Here is a 17522-nt window from a genome sequence, read left to right on the forward strand (position 1 = left end):
TAAAATTAATGTTGAGCACCTAAAATAATCAACAAAGTGTAATAATGCAGCACAAATGATTACAGATGGGTCTCACAACTTACAAAATAATGGAGGAGAAAATACATCTCCACAAATAGAGGATATGCATTTATGATAAATGCATAAGAATTATTTAAGCAAAGTATTATGAAGGTTCAGAGACGTGAACTATGAGAATTCATTTACTGACACTATCAAAAACCTCTTTGAACCTTAATTAATGTTATAGCCAACTTATGATCCCTTAATTCACCAAAATTACAGTTTGACAAACAGTTTCTTCAATAGGAAGGCTACTTCTGTTGTAAATTCTCCATATAGAAAGTAAGTTTTTTTTAGAAAGTAAACAAAATCATACTCAGTTCATCAAAATTAAGGAAAAGAATATGGTATAATGAGAAGGTACAGTCATTTTTAATTCACTAGACATTTATCAAATTTCTATTATACAAAATATAATTTGCTAAGTACTAAAGACACCATATCAAAAGCAAATATCCTCTATGTCCTCTACCTATGAGGAAATTATGATTATTATTGTGTCTCAGAGATATAAAGAATGAAGCTACTCTTAACAGTTAATTAGTAAATTAGGAAAAGGGGACAGTTTGAGAGGCAAGATAAGTTCAAGTTTGGACATGCTGAGTTTAAGATGTTTATTTAACATCTAGTTTTGGGATTCCAATGTTGAGTTTAAAATATGAAACTGGAAGTTGAGGGAGAGGTAAGTGATAGCAAGTAAAACTAAGAATCATCAGCATAAAGATGGTAACTGACTTCATGGGAGTTGATGAGTTCACCAATGGGAAAATATTGAAAGAGAAGAGAAGAGCCCTGGGGGATATATGATGATGATTTTGATGAATATCTAGGAAAGGAAACTAGGAAGGAGAGGTCATACAGGAAACAGAAGAACCAGTAGAGCATCACATAAATCTAATTAAGAAGAGAATATTGAGAAGAGGGTGATTTATTGTCAACGTCTTTAGAGAATGAAAGAAGGATGAGAGGATTAGGAAAGGTAGCAGATGAGAAACAGTTGAACCCAGAATGATATTATTCCTTCCAAAATAATATAAATTACCTCATAATAATACTTGTTTCATACTTGGAAGAAAAGATAAATTTTCTTTGATGTCAGTGAAAATAAAGTCGTGATTTTTCTTCCCATCAATTTCCTGAACCCCTTCAAAGCTATGTACATATCTATCCATTAAGGGTCTTTGATTCCTAGGTTAAGAAATCCTGCTTTAAATCTCTTGTAATTGCTGAACTCATTAACTTCCACTTTGCATCTGTTTTCAGTCTTTCCAGATTTTTCTGAGAGCATACAACATTTCTTGTAGCACAATAGTCACAAATGCATAGCACAATTCATTCAGTTATTCCCCAGTTGATGGGTATCCTTTGCTTCCAGTAAAATGAACTTCAATCAATATTTCCATACACAAATGTCATTTCCCACATATTTACTTTTTTTTTCTTTTTAATCCCTTTTTGGATACAGAGCTTAGTAAAGACACTGCTAGGTCAGAGTCCTTGGGCACAGTTCCAAATTGCTCTACAGAATGGTTGAAACAATTCACAATACTATCAACAATGCATTAATGCCTCATTTTCCTCACATCTTCTCCAACATTTATCTTTTTCCTTCTTTTTCTTCATATTGGTCCATCTAATAGATGTGAAATAGTACCTCAGAGTTGTTTTAATTTACATTTCTCTGATCAAAAGAGATTTAGAGAATTTTTTGATATGCCTATAGACAACTTTGATTTCTTCATCTGAAAACTGCCTATTTCTTATCTTTTGACTTTTTATCACTTGGGGAATGATTGTGTATTATTATAAATATGATTCAGGTCTCTATGTTTGAGAAATGAACCCTTCATCAAAGACACTTGATATATTGCTTTCTTTTCCTTTTAATCTTTGTTGCTTACCTATTTGTTTTTAATTACAATAAGCTAAAATGGATTTGTATTAAATAATAGGGATTATGCAGTTGAAAGAACTATAATTTTGGAGAGAAGAGACTTTAGTTGGAATCCTAGTTCTATTCTTTCTGTTGTATAGCCTTGGGGGAAAACCTCTCCAAAACGGACTTATCTATCTATCTATCTATCTATCTATCTATCTATCTATATATATTTTTTTTTAATGGGGATACTATTTGCATAATTCTCTTCTAGTTGTTGCTCTGAGGAAAATGGTTGGTAAACTTCAAAGAGCTGTATAAATATAGCCAATTATATGTCATTGCTGGTACTAATTTTTTAAGTTTACTTTTCTCTAGAAGTGTAGGGCTTTGGCAATGAGAACAGAGACTTCTTCCCCTCTTGATAGAGTGAGGGTGGGGAGGTGGAGTGTCTTGGGGGTTTCGGGGGTAACATTCAGTAGTTCAATTGGTCTTCAGATGATTTAATTCTGATGTATATGTCCCAATCAATCCCAATTTTATAAGAAAGGGATTAGGGGGAGAAACAAGGGTACTTGTCACCAGGACTAGAGATTAGATTTGATTGAACTATGCTAAATTCAATAAACAATAAAGACACTCCCTTTAGTAAAAGGGGCTTACATGCTAATGGAAGAATACAGCATATTATAAAAAGCTAATAAGTGTGGCACATAGATGTCCAACCCTAACCCTAACCCAGGTACTCAAGGAGGAAAATTAGGTACAAGGAAGGAGCTCCCAAATCTGGGGAAGAGGTTCCATTTCTAGTATGAAACCACATGTATGCAGAAAATCTATATATGGTACAAGACATAATTACTACAAATTTAATAATTTTTTCAATTTTTCTTACAATTTAAATTTAGACATCTTAGTATCCTGTTTGTTTTTGTTTTAGTTGTTAAGATGTTTCAGTCTTGTCTGAATCTTTGTGAACCATTTTAGTTTCTCTTGGGAATGATACTGAAATGGTCTGCTGTTTCCTTTTCCAGTTAATTTTATAGAAGAGGAACTGAGGCAAACAGCCTCAAATGATTTGCCTAGGGTCATACAGTTAGGAAATTTGAGGTCAGATTTGGACTTAGGGAGATGAGTCTTCCTGACTTCAGTTCCAGCTCTCTATCCACCATACCACCTAACTGAAACTAAAACCATAGTCTAAAACTACAGTCAATGCATTCCTATGAAAGACCATATAAGAATATATGAATCAAAGAAGTAAAAGTTTGGCTCTGGACCTCTGAGACAATAAGGGCTGCACCTTTGAATCACAAAGACTTAATTTCAAATCTTCCTTCTGAAACACCTTGACTATATTATCCTGGGCATATATATTACCTCTCAGTATCTTCAGACAACTCTTGAAAACTACAGTGTTTCCTGATTATCTGCCTTGGGGGAGAGGGTTTTCTCTTTGGAGGTTCCCTACAAAGCAAAAGTAAAAAGAATGCATACAGAAAATAAGATTTCAAAAGTCTTTAAAATAAAATATTTTTTTTTGTTTTCCATCTTTAAATATTTCCAGTTAAAGAGTCATTTTGTCAAACGTAGAGAATCAGTGTGAGAACTGAGTTTGAGTGCACTCAATTTGAGCTTCTTCTCATGGATGATATATATCTCATGGATGATATACATTTCTTACCTGGTAACTTTACTAGTAGACTTAGGAGGACCTATTAAAAATTTTGCCAATAAATTTGATTTCAAGGTGATTCTAAGAAAGATAAGAATACTGCCAACTAAAAAAAGAAATAAAGAGATCTATTTTCCAAGTCATTAAGTACACTTTGTATGTTTGGGGGATATTTATTTTCCAAATGAGATAAAAAATAATGCTGTCTGGCTTGAACTTCATTTAAAGTCCTTATTACAATAAAAAATAGACTTCCACATTGTTCAATTATTGAGCTTTAAAAATAAAACATTCTTCTCTATAAAATAAAAAGGCAAAGCAAGCTGTAGACCACTGTTAACATCTTAATAGCAATATCAGTTATATAAATTTCACATGCCATCTATGTAGGTTTATATAGGTTATCTCATATGATCTAGAAGGAGAAGTAGACAAAATTATCATCCTCTGAGACTGACATAGTATTAACAATAATAACAATAACAACAATAGCAACACTGATGTTGCAACGTGTTAAGGCACTATACTAAGCACTTTAAAATTATCTCAGTGGATCCTCACATCAACTTTAGAAGGAAAGTGTTGGTGTTAGCAGCATCTACTGGTGAAGGGACTAAGACAAACATGGCTAAGGTGTTTTGTGCAGGATCACACAGCTAGTGAGTTATCTGAGGCTGGATTTGAATTCTAGTCTTTAATCTATCATACACACACACACACATATACACACACATCTGTGTGTATATGTGTGTGTGTGTGTGTGTGTGTTATCTCCATAACGCTGCTCCATTAACTTCAGCAAGTTTCCAGAGGCTGACAAGCTTCCAATGAGTATCCTCATCTACCTTCTTTTTAATAATATACCTCATCAAACAAATGGTTATTGTACATTGAACTTCCCTGTTACCTTTGGGTAATACATAGATGTTCCTTTTCTTTAAAATGGCCCTAATTCAATGTTGCTTCCAGCTTGTTCCTTATTAACCATTTTGTTATACATGGCCCCTAATGAATTGTAAGACTAGCTACAGCAGTTAATTCAATTCTCTTTAACCTTTCCTTTTCACCTCTTAGATAGAAGTAAAAAAAAAAGACTTGGCTGCTGAAAGTGAAGAATTCCAGAGTCCTGGGACAGTTAATTCTCTTCCTTTCTAATCTGATGGGCACATTTCTTTTTTTTTCCTTTTTTTAAATTTCTTTTGTTTATTCTCATTTTGTACAAATGTTTTTTTTACATTAATAATATATTCTTGTTTACAAGTAAACAAAATACCCCTCCTCCCCTATGAATATAGATAGACTTTCTTGGGCGAAAAAAATAAAGGGAAGAGAAAAAAATTAAAATAAAAAAATAATAGCAATAATTGTAGGTATGGCCAGGTGGCACAATGGACGAAGCACCAGCCCTGGAGCCACGAGCACCGGAATCCATATCCAGCCTCGCAAACCCAACCATCACCCAGCCGTGTGACATGCAAGCCACTTGATCCCCACTGCCCTGCAAAAAACAAACAAAAAAAAAACCCCAAAAGAAACAAAAAGACCCAAAATAAAATAAAATAGTAATAATAGTAGGGGTGGCTGTGTGGCAGACAGATCATTGGCCCTTGAGCCATGAGCACCTCGGTCCAAATCTGGCCCCAGAAATCCAATGATCACCCTGCTACGCAGCCCCAGGCAGGCCCCCCAGCCCCATTTGCCCTGCACCCTCCCCCAAATAATAATAATAAAAATGTGCTTGAGTCTTTGTTCCAACACCAACAACTCTGTCATGAGTGGATCTCATTCTTTATGATAAGTCCATCACAAAAGTTACTTCCATATTCCTCCACCATAGTTGCCATTGCTGATTGCAAATCCCTCCCTTCTTATTTCTCCACCACCATGTACCATATTTTCTCTCTCTCCTTTCACTCTGACTCTGCTGCAGGGTCGTTGACTGGCTCAGCATACAGATCCCTGGTCCTGGGGCCAAGAAGCCCTGAGCCCCCATACCACCCCTTAGGCCCAGAATCCACCTGGCCCCATGGTTCTGGGCAGGCCCTCCAATCCCAGCCCCTTGCAAGAAGTAAGAAAGAAAATGTGTTATATCGGACCAGTCTCCCCCCATGGTCCATCCTCTCCTCCTTTATTCACATCCCCACCCCTTCAACCCTGCTCCCCCCTCCTTTTTACTCCAGACATCTATACCCCATTGAGTATATATGCTGTTTCCTCTCAGCCATCTCTGATGAGAGCAAAGGTTTCCCCATTCCCCCTTGCCTCCCTGCTTCCATATCATTGCAATAGCTCATTGTAATAAAAAAAAATCTTATGTGAAATGTCTTGGACTATTCCCTCTCTCCTTTTTCTTTCTCCCATTCCATTTCCCTTTTTTTCTATTGACTCTATTTTTACTCCATATTTTATCTTCGAATTCAGCTTTCTCCTATGCTTCAACTACAACAGCTCTCTCTACCTGCTCTATTAACTGAGAAGGTTCATATGAGTATTATCAGTGTCATTTTTCTATGCAGGAATACATGCAGTTCATCCTCATTAAGTCCCTCACATTTCCCCCCCTCTCCTCCAATCTCCATGCTTCACCTGAGTCCCGCATCTGAAGATCAAACCTTCTTTCTGGCTATTCCAAAAGGAACACTTGAAATTCCCCTGATTCATTGAAAGTCCATCTTTTTCCCCTGAAAGAGGCCATTCAGCCTTTCTGGGTAGTTCATTTTTGGCTGCATTCTAAGCTCTTTTGCCTTCTTGTATATTGTATTCCAAGCCCTGTGAGCTTCCAATGTAGTTGCTGCTAAGTCTTGTGTGATCCTGACTGCAGCTCCACGACATTTGAACTGTGTCCTTCTGGCTGCTTGTAATATTTTCTCTTTGACTTGGGAGTTCTGGAACTTGGCTATAATATTCCTAGGGGTTGGTTTTTTGGGATCTCTTTCTCTGGGGGATCGGTGGATTCTCTCCATTTCTATTTTGCCCTCTGCTTCTAGAATATCAGGGCAATTTTCCTGTAGTAATTCTTTGAAAATGATGTCAAGGCTCTTTTCCTGATCATGACTTTCAGGTATTCCAATAATTTTTAAATTATCTTTCCTAAGTCTGCTTTCCATATCAGTTGTTTGTTCAATGAGATATTTCACATTTTCTTCTAACTTTTCAGTTTTTTTTTGGTTTTGAAGTATTGATTCCTGATTTCTGGTAAATTCATCAATCTCCCTGAATTCTATTCTTTGTCTGAAGGATTTGTTCTCCTCAGAGAGTTTTCTTATCTCTTTTTCCATCTGGCCAATTTTGCTTTTTAAAGCATTCTTCTCCTCAATAACTATTTGAACTGTTTTGTCCATTTGACCTAAGCTGGTTTTTAGCATGCTATTTTCTTCAGCATTTTTTTGGATTTCCTTGACTAAGCTGCTGACTTCATTTTCATGTTTTTCCTGCATCTCTCTCCTTTCTTTTCCCGGTTTTTCTTCCAATTCCCTCATTTGATTTTCAAAGTCTTGAGCTCTATCATAGCCTGAGCCCAATTTCTGTTTTTCTTGGAGTCTTTAGATGCAGGAGCTTGTGCTTCCTCATCTTCAGACTGAGTATTTTGATCCTTCTTGGGCTCATTTGCAAAATATTTCTCAATAGTCTTCCTTTTGTTTCTCTGCTTGCTCATTTTCCCAGCCTGGGCCTGGTTTTGGGGCTGCTTCCTGAGCTTTTGGGACACTCCCACAAGGGTCTCAGTGTGTGAGGCTCTGTCCTCCCTCCTGGTCTGTGAATGACCAAAAGAGCCCCCCTCTGCCACGGGGCCAAGGTGGGGGGGCCCTGCTGTTCTATGGGGGTGCCTAGACTTCGATGAGGATCTGAATGTGGTCAGAGCTCCAGAGTCCTGTTCCAGGGACAGAGGACCCAGCTCTCAGATTCTCTTCACTCCCCTCCCTCAGCTCAATGGGCTCATGCCCTGGAGGCTCTCGCCTACCAGCTCTGCCTGCTTCTGTTTTCAGCTCAGGGCTGCAGAAAGACCAAGCTGCTCCCTGTGTGCCCCGAAGGCTGGGCTCCACATGCTTGCTGTGGCAGAGGTCCCCCACTGTTACCACACCCTGTGCCAGGTATTCCTCGGGGTGCAGACCAGGAGACTCCCCCACTGCCCGGAGCTGAGACTCCCAGCACCCTGGGGCTGCCTCCGGGAGGCTGAAGTTCCTTCACTTTGGCGGGCCGCTCCTCTGACTCAGGGGAGCAGAGCTCCCCTGCTCCCCTCCAGGTTACCTTGAGCAGGAGAACTGCCCCACTGGATCCCTCCATGGGCTCTGTCTCTCAAAAGCCCAGTCAGAGTCCTCAGCTGATGAGTTCCATCAGAGAGCTACCAAGACTCAATCCCCTCCTGTTGCCATCCCGGCTCCACCTCCAACATTTCTTTAATTTAGTAAGACTAGCTATACTCAGAAAACAACTTCTTTATATATCTCCTATAAATAATATATACATTTTATTAAAAATGTACACTATTCTCTTTATATGTACATACATGTAAGCACTTGTGTTTTATGAATGTCATTTTTCTTTTCTTTGTTTTATCCAGTGATATATCAAATAAAGTTAGATTACTAATAGTGTCTTAAAATTTTGTATATATGGAACTCCTTACACCAGACTCATTATAGATGCCTTCCATCTTGGTATCTACACTTGCTGGGTAGAATAAAATCTTCTTGCACAATCTTAATCAATTCTTTACTGCCTCAATCCACTTCTGACCTCAAGAAACAAGATTAATAAATATTGATCTTCTTGAGTCTTTAAAAATTTCCTCTACAATATTCAAAAGATAAATACTATTATATAATAAATACTGTAATAATAAATTTAGTATTCCCATTTTATTAAAAAAAACACTAAGCCAAACTGTAGGTATATTACCGGGGTGCCTGAAGGAGAACATGAACTCAATTTTTGCTAGCTTCAAACTGAATGCTCTAGATGACTATTTTATATAATGTTAATAATGATAATAATGATAATAATAATAACAATATTTATAGATATTAATGAAGGTTAATGAGGAAATACATGCTATATTCTTAGTTACAAAACCTGGATGATCTTGGATAGTTGAATAACTCATTAGGTATCAGTTTCCTCAGCTAAAAATGAAAAAGTTGGACCATGGAATTTTCAAAGACCTTTTCATTTTGAAACTTATTATCCCAAATACAGTAACTTGTAGAGAATTAAATTATTAGAGCAAAATATTAATTTATTCCCTTTCTATTCTTTAAAAATACAAAAGTTCACCAATTATGAATGGATTTTGTCCTAAAATTTCAGTTTAAATTCAAATGTTTGGAGCTCAGATGATATTTCCCCTTAGGAACATCATTAATGTTACTTAGACAGTTAAAAGTACATAAGATAGAGTGTTGGACACAACGTTAGGTACACTGGACAAGAGAATCAGAATAGACCTGAGTTCAAATATGACCTATATGCTAACTAGCTATGTGTGACCCCAGGTCAAACATTTAACTTTTGTCTGCCATAAGTTCCTAATCTATATAAGGAAGAAAATAACAGTAGCTACCTACAATTGAATAAAATGTAATATTTTTAAAACTACTTTGCAAACCTTAAAGCACTGTGTAAATTATTAGCACCTATTATTATTTATTATTATTGACATTAGTTACTGAAATTAGCCTACAAAAATCTGCTTAACCTATCCTGCAGATGAATATCATATCTCTTTAATGTAACAGTAGAAAGCAATGTTAACAAAATTTCTGAAAATAAATAAGATGATTCTGAAGCCAAATTGGTAGGAAATAGTATTTTCCTGTATCTTGAGAAATTGACAAAAAAAAAAACCCTAATTAAATTAGAGAACTTTTGCCCTTGGCCAATTTGTTCTCTGTACCAGAGTTATACTCACTTTTATTGGGCTGCTTTCTTGTTATTACTGTTACTACAAGTGTCCCCAGGGCAGTACATACCATGATAGTGAAATCTCAGTCTTTTCGTTTTTCAGGTCCAGGGGGAGAATCATTTAAGTCTGGTTCTTTGCAAATCATTGCAAGCTGTTTTTTTTCCTACCTAAATTTTCTCCTTATTAATAATGAAATTCCCAGGATTTTTCTCCCTAGATATCAACGGGGAGCGAAATACTTTATTGAGTGCTCTGATATTGTTTGACCCTAACTTTACTTAGCTAGAAGAATGTCTCACTCCAAACAGAAGGTCATGCTGACCTAGTAGTGCCCTACCTAGATCTTGGACTCCCCCAATAGTTTGTGTTTTGCCTTCATCTAAATTATGGTGAATGTTTATACTTACCTGTTAATATATACATATATATATATATATATATATATATATATATATATATATATATACATATATATGTATGTATGTATGTATGTATGTATGTATTTCAAGCTACCTTGGAAACTGTCCTTTCCTAAAAATTTCTTTCCTATAAAGTACTGGCTACCCAGCTGCTTGTCCTTGTGCTCTTGTAAGTCTTTCTTTTTTTGAGCTTTATATAATATGAGACTTAATAGAAATTTGAGAGAGAACCACACATTCTCCTCTGCTGAACCAATTTAATAATATTCTCTTAAATCCTTGCTAGTGTCTTAGTGTTCTCAATGGAAAAACCCTCCTTTCATTAACATAAGTACACAATGGCCATTATTTATATCCCAGTATCCTCTGGGGGCTAAAGTACAATGGAGAAGGCACCTTTGAATGGCTCCAGGTGTTGGTAACCACTGCAGGCATGGCAGGAATTGTCATAATCTCTCTATTCCTCCTCTGAGGAATGGGTTCTACTATTGCTCTCTTAGCTTATAATTTATAATTTTTATCCAGGGAAATATCCAGGGGAAATAATCTCCAATGTTTCTCTATCTTGAGCCTTGACTGAGATAGTTATTTCTGCTCTACAAGATTTGTCACCAGGGGCCAAGTTCTTAGAAACACATAACAGTCACTCCAGGTAATTAGTGCCTTCAATTCAATTTAATTTCCCCGCCCCCTCATCTTTCTGTCTTTGTTGAGAGGCAGCCTGGAAGAGAACTATATAAAAAGAGCTACCCTCAGTGTCAGAAAGACTTGGGTTTGAGAAGTACCTGGTGACCTTGGGAAATTCATGTAACCTCTCAGTTTCTTTATGAAACTCTATAAATGTTAGACTAGTTGCCCATGTTTATTAAAAGAAATATTTTCCTTAATGACATTCCATACACAAATGAAATAAAAAGATCTTGTTCAGGGGACACTATTTTGAAATCCAGTGATTATGAATAAATATGAAATTCGATATTTTTCATTATCTTAAAACTAGAAATACTAATACAAAATGTTTTTATAACTTTTTTCTTCTACAATATTTGCTTATTTATTCCAGAGGAAAAAATATAGTTGAAAAGTTTTGCTGAATATATGGATAAAATTTCTTTTTACTCCATTGAGTTTAAGACTCTATTGAATATATCCTCTATTTACTTAGTTCTCTTTCCCCTTAGTGTTTAAAGGAGAATGATTCTCTTTATCTTTTTTGTCCTCTTATGTGAGACAAGGTTTTCAGGTAGCTTTCCACTTCATCTGGTTATAGGTTATTATATAGCAAGTGGAAAAAAAAGATTCCTTTTTAATATTTGTAGCATGTGCCTATTTGCATGAGATATTTCCATTTGCTTAAATCCTTTGAAAAGTGTGAAATATATTGCTTTGCAGCACATGCATGAATGAATAGATAGAAATGTACTTTTGCTTTTGATATTGCAAATTTAGAAGCTTGGCAAAATGTAGCAAAAGAATTACTGGGAGTAGTCTACCATATCTGTACCACTTGGTAGCAATAATTTATGTTTATGTGGTACATATATTATTTTAATTTCAAGGTATGTTATAAATAAACAAGCAATATGAATAATTTCTAGACTTTAGTATACTAAACCCATTATTTGTTTCAAAAGTTACCAAAGGACAATATATTGCGCCTTGCCAAATAGTTAATTGATACTAAATTACTTTATTGGCATTGCTAAGTTATTATTTTTTCCTTGAGTTTACTATGTAATTGCTACATTATAGCCATTTGACTATACTATAGTCAAAAGACACAAAGAAATTATGGCATGTAAATGCTATACTATAATTTCTTTTTATCTTTGACTTCTTAAGTTCTATCATTTTTGTTATATCATTTTTTCCTGATTTTCCTATCTGAGTTGGGGAAAAGTAAAAGAGAAACTGGGAAGGAGGAAGAAAGAAATAGAATCTGTAAATACCAAATTGGTATGCTAGTATTTTTACTTGAAAAGAGAAGCAGAAATGCAGAAGTCAGTTGAGAGAGATTGTTTCCTCTCCCAGGAAGGTGCCACAACCAGCTTTGCTTAATCTAAAGTCTACCTCCATCCCAAAGTGTCAAGGAATGTTCTCAGCTGCCTTATTTAGGTAAAATACAGTCTCTTTCCAAGACTGATGTATTTTCCCACACTTCATCTGTTGACTCCTTTTATGATAAGGAGAGGAAATTTATGTGTTTAGAGAACATTTGAAGACTATCTCTGCAGTATTAAAGGAAAAATTAAACTGAATAGTCTTAAATTCCATGGCCTAAATTTTTTGAAACCATCTAAGAAACATACAAGCCATGAAAACAACAAGATGATGTAAAATTTGCATTTTAATTTCTCATACTTCTTTGTCTGAAAAATTAGATCTCCCCTTATAGTAAAGGCCATGTAAAAATTAAATGAATTGTCAGCACTATTTGAAAGAGTTCTCTTACTGATTAGAATTAAAATTTACTTGACCTTTTCTATGAACACATTCACAAATAGAAACTCATTGGAAATTAAGTGAAATATTCAAGATCAAAGGAATTCATATTGATGATTTAAAAAGTCAAAACTTATTATAAAATTACAGAATATTATATAAAATATCAACTGTATTCTTTAACAGAAATTATTTTACCTTATGACCTTAAGGTTTTAACACTTATTTTTGGAATTTCTGATATGGAGTCTCATTGTCCTATTTGGTAAGTGCTTCACTGACCCATTACTTCAGATACCAATCATACTTGGCTTTATACATTGCTTATTATTTTTGGTCTCAGATGCTTTTTTACCCCATGTGTAGGATATATACAGAAGTCCACAGATAACCACAAACACATGCCTAAATTCTAAAATTATAATCAAATTAGCTCTGACATTGCCCCAGGAAAGAAGGTATTAATCTATTCCACTATGATTCTATTCACCTTACATTTAACTTGACATCAGTTTCCTGTATTTATTATTGCCTTCCCTAATTAGGATATAAAATCTTTGGGAGGAGGGTTGTCTTTGTTCTTACATTATATTCTCAGGTTTTTAAAACAGTTTTTGGCATATGGTAAAGTCTTAGGTTCTATATCTATTCATTTACCCAGTAAGTCAATAATTCCAAAATTTTGGAATAAACTGAATGCTTTCCTGCATATCTTCAAATGAACCATTTCTACCTATTGGCAATAGCAAATACAGCAAGTATATATAAATATTCCCCCACCCCAAAACCTTCTATTTCATATGAATGTTAAGGGTCCCTAGAACCTTTAATGAGTGCATTTGTTTGAAATATGAGAAATGATTGAACAAAACAGTCATAAGATTTGATTTTCTTTAGTTTGGTAAAGGTACTTCAGGAGACTAAAGTGTTGACCATATATTTAGCAGAGTAAGACATAAAGAAAGCATGTGTCTCAGGATTTTTTGAAAACATGCTTTGCCTCGGGCCAACCAATCATTCCAGTATGTGTTCTCAGGAGTTTTCCTGAAACCTTCAGCAAACCCTTTTTCAGACCACACTATTATAGCTGATATTACAAAGAACATTCTGGGCTTGAAACATTTCTCAACCTGCCATCCTATCTTATGGGAACTATCTCACTGAGAATTAACTTTTATTTTGTCTAGGTCAAACTAGCAATTTAATCTTTCAGTATTTTAAGACTGTTTTCTTATATTTCAAATAAATCAGAAAATTATTTTTCAATGATTACTATGATAATAAAAAATACAATAGAAAGAAAAATGGAATAAGAAACCAAAGGACCTATATTTGAATCCCTGTTCAAACAATTTCTACTTTTGTGACCATTGGCTAATTGCCTGAAATATCTGAGTCTCAGTCTCCCATTCTGTAAAATAAGAATAAGGTTTGGCAATACCTAGCCTTAAAAGTCTGTAAGGAGGGGAGGCTAGGTGGTGCAGTAGATAGAGCACTGGCCCTGGAGTTAGGAGTACCTGAGTTCAAATCCAGCCTCAGACACTTAATAATTACCTAGCTGTGTGGCTTTGGGCAAGCCACTTAACCTCATTTTCCTTGCAAAAAAAAACCTTTAAAAAAAGGCTGTAAGGAAAGCACTTCATAAACTATGAAAGACTATATAAAGTGATGATGATGATGCTGGCAGCTAGATAATAATCGACATCTACTAATGATGATGATTGATAACATCTAAATAGCTTTTATTATGAACTAGGTTATTGTTGAGTTCTTTAAAATATTATTTTATTTGATCCACCAAACAATTCTGGAAGATAAATGTTACTAATAGTTCTGTTTTACAGATGAGGAAAGTGAAGCAAATAGTTGTTAACTGACTCAACAAGCATCACACAGTTATTATATATCAGAAGCCATATTTGCATTCAAGTCTTTCTGATTCTGATTCTGGCTCTATCCACTATGCCTCCAAGTCCCCATTCATGATTGTTGTCCAGTCATTTTCAGTCATAGTTGACTCCTTGTGACCCCATCTGGGGTTTTTTTGGTTGAGATTCCAGAATATTTTGCCATCTCCTTTTCCAGCTCATTTTACACATGCGGAAACTGAGGCAAAAAGCATCCAGGGTCACAGGGTAAATATCTGAGACCAGATTTGATTTCAGGGAGATGGATCTTCTCAATTGTAAACTCAATGCTCTATCCACTGTACCAACTACCTGCCCCTAATAATAGATACAACAAAATAAAAATCATGTTTCATGAAAAATTTTTGTTCCTGAAGGGTCTTTACCTACATATACTAATAAATATATAACAACAAAGATGCACACACACACATAAAACTTTTAATTGTTTAATTTGCATTATCAACATTTTCTCCATGATATTTGTAAGTCTACTAGACAATCAGCAAAACAATTAATCAAGCACTGATTTGTAGTATTTGCCAATTTCTGAAGTGTAAATGCTCACAAGGAAGATTTAACTACTCTAAGAGAGACAAAAGGAGAAACTCCACATCAACTTAGAAGATCTGTCCCAAGTTTCTCTGAGGATAAGAAGATTGTCCACTATTTACTTTCCTATTAATATACAATAATGTAGCATTTGATACTCAAGTTCAAAGGTAGTACAGAAATGACCTAAGAATATATACTTTTCCTAACTGAATTGATAACCTTTATTTATTTATTTATCTATTTATCTATCTATCTATTTATTTGTTTGTTTGTTTATTTATTTTTATTGATTTCCAAATACATGTTTGTTGGGAATCATTGTGTATGGGAATATTGTGAATTATCTTCATCTGGTGTCCTTGAACACCAGGATCTTGCCATGGGAGTGGGAGTAAATTAGAGACTGGGAAGGTATTTAGGCACTCGTGTTTTGGTGACTAAATGGAGCACTAGGAGATCTTTTTTTTTTTTTTTTTTAGGTTTTTGCAAGGCAAATGGGGTTAAGTGGCTTGCCCAAGGCCACACAGCTGAGACCGGATTTTAACCCAAGTATTCTTGACTCCAAGGCCAGTGCTTTATCCACTATGCCACCTAGCCGCCCCACACTAGGAGATCTTGATGGAGTACGTGTCTCCTTTGCCATCCTTGTCTCCTGCCCCTCCAATGCTCACCTGGGAAAGATAATGGAGTCCAGAATTAGGACTCCACATAAGAGTTCAGGAAAGGGACTCAATATATGTCATGAAAACTTTTCAACATATGCTTATGTATATTTTTAAGTTACAAAATTTCCATTTTTAAGATACAAAATTTCCTTGAAGTCCTAACACGTCAATTCATAGTCACAGCTGCAATTCTCTTTAACCTTTATTTTTCTACCAATGACAAACAGCAATAGTAGCAGAAGCAGTCATAGTAGTGGTTCTATTGTTCAGGTGCAGCACTCTTATCAACTGAGCTATCTACTTGCCTCAAAATATAGCTGAACATGATACTTACGTGTGTATTCTTTGAAATAGTATTCTTGGACTGACCACTTCATTAAGGGGGTCTAACTCACTAAGGACTACTGGATTTGAACTAAGTCACTAAAACTCTTAGAGCTGTATTTCTTTCAGCAGCAGCAGAAGAAGAAAAGGCTTTTCCCTCAGGATCAGGACTAGAAGATGAATCTCTGATACTGTAGGAGTTTTGAAAACCTTTCAGGAGAGGAACAGGGAAGAAGTCGAAAAGAATGAGCACAATGGAAATCTGGGTTAAAGTTTAGCTGATTAAGAGAATACAGATGAGAGTTACTGAATTCTGAATTCTTGGAGAAACTACTGAAACAATGGTCAATCTCTGTTTATCCCATTTATTTCATTTCCCTGAGAAAGGGGGAAGAATTAAAGATAATCACTAAATGTCAATACATTTAAATATTTTACCTAGTGGTATGTAAAAATGCATACACACACATAAGAGTCCAGGAAAATACATATGTAGTTGTATGTATATAGATATAGACACATATATGTATATATTGACAATTAATAAATTGGCAATTACACCTATTTAGGTAATTTTATTTAAAATTGCTTATTTAATGCCTTGCCAATCAAACTGCCAAAAATATTTTATAGAGCTAAGAAAAGTAGTAACAAAATTCATCTTGAGGAACAAAGGATCAAGAATATCAAGGAAGTAATTGAAAAATGCAAAGCAAGGTGGCCTAACTGTGCCAGGTCTAAAATTGTAATATAAAACAGCAATCATCAAAACTTCTTTGGTACTGATTAAGAAATACAGTGATGGATCAATGATTCCACTGAGTAGGTACAAAAGAAAAAGTAGTAAATGACTAAAGAAATATACATTTAATAAATTCAAAGACACCAGTTTTTGGGAGAAGAACTTACCATGTGAAAAAAAAAAAACTTCTAGGAAAACTGGAAAAATATGACTGAAACTATGCATGGACCAACATCTCACACCATGTACCAAGAAAAGATCAAAATGGGTATATGCTTTAGACATAAAGGGTGATACCATAAAGCTACAAAGTAGTTTATCTGTTGGAGCTATGGGAAAGGGAACAATGTATGACCGAAAAAGAAATAGAGTACATTATAAAATGAAAAATGGATAAATTTGATTACATTAAATTCTTAAAAAATTACTCAGTACAAGCAAGATTAAAAGGGTATAGTAGGTTTGGGAAACAATTTTTTACAGCTAATTTTTAAGATAAAGGATCATTTCTAATATAAACAGAGAACTGAGTCAAATTTATAAGAATATAAGTCATTCCCTGATTAATAAATAGTCAAGGGATATGAACAGTTTTAAGATGAAGAAATTACAACTAAATACAGTTATATGAAAATATGCTCTAAATCATTATTGATTAGAGAACTGCAAATTAAAACCATTCTAAGATACCATCTCAAAACATTCAGATTGACCAATATGACAAAAAAGGAAAACGTTGGCAGGGTTGTGGGAAAACTCAGAGACTAATGTATTTTTAGTAATAGTAATTGTATTGATAATATTGATGTATTGACAATATTGATGTATTGATAGTAATGTATTGAACCAAAGTTTATGGAGAAAAGTTTGGAACTATGGTCAAAAGACAATGAAACTATTCATGCCCTTTGATCTAGCAATACCACTACTGGATCTGTATCTCAAAGAGATCATA

General features: G+C 34.9%; 1 protein-coding gene across 1 annotated transcript in view; it reads right to left on the bottom strand.

Annotated features, from left to right (window-relative positions):
• The window catches only part of KLHL1 (kelch like family member 1), a 529576-nt gene that overhangs the window by 350354 nt on the left and 161700 nt on the right, over nt 1-17522 (bottom strand). The window lies entirely within an intron of this gene.

The sequence above is a fragment of the Macrotis lagotis genome, chromosome 6 (genome assembly GCF_037893015.1).
Source record: "Macrotis lagotis isolate mMagLag1 chromosome 6, bilby.v1.9.chrom.fasta, whole genome shotgun sequence".
NCBI classification, from domain to species: Eukaryota; Metazoa; Chordata; class Mammalia; order Peramelemorphia; family Peramelidae; genus Macrotis; species Macrotis lagotis.